A 4525-nucleotide genomic window follows, 5' to 3' on the forward strand; every position below is an offset into this window, starting at 1 on the left:
TTTAATATTTCTATTTCATAAGTTTGTTTTTCTTCTATATTTTCTTTAAAAGTATTAGTTAAGTCAATCTTAGCTTCATCTAAAGTTTTTTGGTATTCCTTATCACTGTCATATTTTCTTTTTTTAAGTCCCTTTTGCGTCGATACTGTTTCCATGTTACTATTTTTTAGTGGAGCACTTATTTGTGATTTTAATTTTTTTGAATTCCAAGTCTTCCAATCAGTAATTTCATTATTTTTAATTAAATGCTAAAAATTCAAAGTATAACACATTTAAGACTTTCACGGGTATTATTTTTAATACCAGGAGTTTTGCAGGTTATCACTCTATTGCCGTTCATTCTTGAAGCCAACGTTTCATGAACTATGTCGTTTACTTCATCAAGAATGAACGGCAACAGGGTGATAACTCGTAAAACTCCTGATATAATTGAACATTTAAAGTATATTAAATTTTTGTAAAAAATTTGCATTTTTAAATAAGTAAACATATCTTACTGAAAATACTGCTGAATTATTTTCATTATCTCTTACTGAAAATACCGCTGAATCATTTTCATTATCTCTTACTGAAAATACCACTGGATCATTTTCATTATCTTCCTCTAAAATCTCAATAATATTTTCTTTGTTATGAACATTTTCATCGATGCTATCAGAATCAAAAGGATTTAACAATCCTTGGCTAGCAGTTTCACTCATGATTTCTTTGGCACGTTCATACAAAGTATTTTTTTCTATATTTACTACTCCTCCACCTACAAATGTAATAAAAAAACTTTAAATAACAATTTTATTTATAAATATCAATAACAAATTTATTACCTGTCTTATATATTTCGCGTTTCCAAGCGGCACAGTACTTCTTCGTCCCTCTTTTAATATTGTCCCAACAGCACGCAAATTTTTTTCTGTTCGTTTACATTCTGTATTTTTATTATATTCCTGCGTAATGCTAGCCCATGCTTTATCTTTGTGTGAATTGTTTAAATGATCAGTGATTTTACTTTCTATTATGTTACGGTACATAAAAATTAAATCCAATAAATAACTCTTTTCCTTTTGGGTAAAATTCTTTTCTCTTTGCATGTTTCTGTTTATACTTTAATATCTTATAAAGAATTTAATGAACTTTTAAGCAATTTCGGACACAAGGCACGATATTGACGGCAAAGGAAGAGGTTAAGATCTGACAACGAAACACGTCTATAGTTTATACAGTCGTCAAGTTGGCAATCATGTAACCGTCGGTTAGACCAAGAAGACTAGAACCAGGAGAGTAAACTAGCGTGGTGGGGGTAGGTAAAAAAACGTCCGTGGTTATTCATACAATGCGCAGTGGCATTGCACATTATATGAAAGTTTGCACATGCGCGTATCGGTTATAACCAAGAAGTTCTTGTTCTTAACCTTTGTTTTCCCTTCATCCGAGAGACACACTTAAAAAAAAAATCTTCTTAAACCATCTTAAACAGAATGTAAGTTGTAAAAAGAAATTATACTGTACATTAAATGCACATGTCAAACAAGGTTTGTTTGACATGCGCAGTCACGAATTGAAAACGACTATCAGAGCGACAGAGAGGACTAATGAAGCGCAAGAGTGGGGAAAGTTATCCGCCGTCACTTTTTGGCCTACCATCTCTACCGATATTTGACCGAGTTTACTCTCCTGGTTCTAGGGGTCAATCACGTACTTTTTCCCCTAGGGCGGAAACGTGAAAGTGAAAATTTTTTGCATGTATGTGTGTATATGTTCATTAGGGTGTCCGTTGTTTAGGCGATTTTCGAAATTTGTACGGGACCCCTCCTAACTTTTTAGTAAAAAAAATAACAAAAATTTTGGCGCTAATAAAAAGTTCCTACGATGATTCTAAGTGAAGGCTCATCGATGTTGAAAATTAACCCGTAAATCTTATGGGAAAAAACATTTTTTTAGTATTTCTTCGGGCATTTCCACCGCAGTCAGTCTAAAAATCCAGCAAGTGAGATATCTTTTCTTGAATGTTTTCCACGTGAAATGAGCCTAGGCGGAACAAAATCGATCAATTTCCGGCCGAGTTATTCCACTTTGAACTTCAATAATTTTTCACCCAAAAAATAAAAAGAGCCTAAAATCTCTCAATAAAATTACAGTAGATCTGTTAGAATGCATTTTAAAATCATGAACCATTGAATTTCACATTCCTTATAGTTTTGCAATTAAAATGACCACCTTACAAGTTAAAAACGATAATTTGTAGCCGAATTACCGCAGTTTTTATGAAGAAGTTTTTTTTTACTAAAATCAGGTGAAAGAAATGAAGGTTTAGTTTATTCGCTATAACTCGAGAGAAAAAAATTGTAAGTTATTGCACGAAATACGATCATATTCCTTACGTTTTTTCCTTTCGAAAGCCATACCTGTCGTCATTGAAAAAAATTTCTGGACGCCATACGGTCCCTTTAATATTGCTCTTCTTCGAACGCGAGAAATCTGCAAGCTGATAAATATCTTTCTTATTATAACAATTAAGATTAAATTACGATTACTTAATTAGCAACAAATTAAGATTACTTAATGTAATTCACAATTTTCAATTTCGAAATTTTTTGTCATATCAAAGAATTAATATCACAAACAACATGAAATTGCCAAATTTGAAATAAAAAAAATTGCAGGTAACGAAAAGTGCACGGGACAATTAATAAGAAAGATATTTATCAGCTTGCAGATTTCTCGCGTTCGAAGAAGAGCAATATTAAAGGGACCGTATGGCGTCCAGAAATTTTTTTTCAATGACGACAGGTATGGCTTTCGAAAGGAAAAAACGTAAGGAATATGATAGTATTTCGTGCAATAACTTACGATTTTTTTCTCTCGAGTTATAGCGAATAAACTAAACCTTCATTTCCTTCACCTGATTTTAGTAAAAAAAAACTTCTTCATAAAAACTGCGGTAATTCGGCTACAAATTATCGTTTTTAACTTGTAAGGTGGTCATTTTAATCGCAAAACTATAAGGAATGTGAAATTCAATGGTTCATGATTTTAAAATGCATTCTAACAGAGCTACTGTAATTTTATTGAGAGATTTTAGGCTCTTCTCATTTTTTGGGTGAAAAATTATTGAAGTTCAAAGTGGAATAACTCGGCCGGAAATTGATCGATTTTGTTCCGCCTAGGCTCATTTCACGTGGAAAACATTCAAGAAAAGATATCTCACTTGCTGGATTTTTAGACTGACTGCGGTGGAAATGCCCGAAGAAATACTAAAAAAATGTTTTTTCCCATAAGATTTACGGGTTAATTTTCAACATCGATGAGCCTCCACTTAGAATTATCGTAGGAACTTTTTATTAGCGCTAAAATTTTTGTTATTTTTTTTACTAAAAAGTTAGGGGGGGTCCCGTACAAATTTCGAAAATCGCCAAAATAACGGACACCCTAATGTTCATACATATATTCATAAAAGTTTTCACTTTTCACGTTTCCACCCTAGAGAAAAAATTACGTGATTGATACCCTAGTCTTCTTGGTTCCAGAATTCGCTGCTAGCGCTGAGAATCTGTAGCATACGTAACGTTAATTATGGGTTTCCAACTCTGGCGGTGATTTTGGAACACAGTCATAAATAAAAAAATTTGAGATACGCCACTTGCAATGTTTTATGTTGAAAGTCGCCAGATGGAGCAGTGTCAGTTGGTATGTCAGTAACCGACGATATGAGATCGAACTGATGAGTTGTAATCACAAGTACAACACATTTAAAAAATTCTAATAAATTCTTAAAATGTAATAGATTTAAAATATTTTGTAATGACGTACTAAAATAGATCAAAATGTAATAAAAAAATACATTTGTACTAAAAACGGCAACACTGTCGTCATATAAATCATTTTCACAATGTATAATAATTTGTATAATATTATCATCTTCTATTTCATTTTGAAAGAACATCATACAAATACGCCTTTCCATTATTAGATATATCTATATTGTAAAATTGTAAATTATAATATTAAAATAGCGGTAGCCGGCCTCTTATATTAAGCTGAGTTCGAGACTACAGAGTACAGGTTAAAGCGGGGAGCACAGACTTTTGCATAACGCATAATACATATACATAAGGAATTTCATTGGCCCATTTTCTTATGCATGAGTCAATGGGCCAATCAAATTCTTTATGTATATGGTTTATGCGTTATGCAAAAGTCTGTGCTCCCCGCTTAAGGCCTATCGCACATGAAATGCATAACTGTGCATAAGCATAACGTAAGGCCGCTGGACCAATGAGCATCCAGCATAAAGACGCCATATTGATTAACATAAGACGCTCATTGGTCCAGCGGCCTTATGTTATGCTTATGTACAGTCGGTTACTAAAAGGTTGCAACACTTTTTAATTTGATGGTTTTCGGAACTCGCAAAAATTTTGACAGAGCAGTTCAGCATCTCTGATCGTTTATATTTAGTGGTTATGATAGGTTACGAAAATTGTCAAAGTGATGCAGAATCGTTTTGTACACGGTGAAATAAAAAAAA

The sequence above is a fragment of the Cyphomyrmex costatus genome, unplaced genomic scaffold, assembly GCF_001594065.2.
Source record: "Cyphomyrmex costatus isolate MS0001 unplaced genomic scaffold, Ccosl1.0 scaffold704, whole genome shotgun sequence".
In the NCBI taxonomy this organism is placed as follows: domain Eukaryota; kingdom Metazoa; phylum Arthropoda; class Insecta; order Hymenoptera; family Formicidae; genus Cyphomyrmex; species Cyphomyrmex costatus.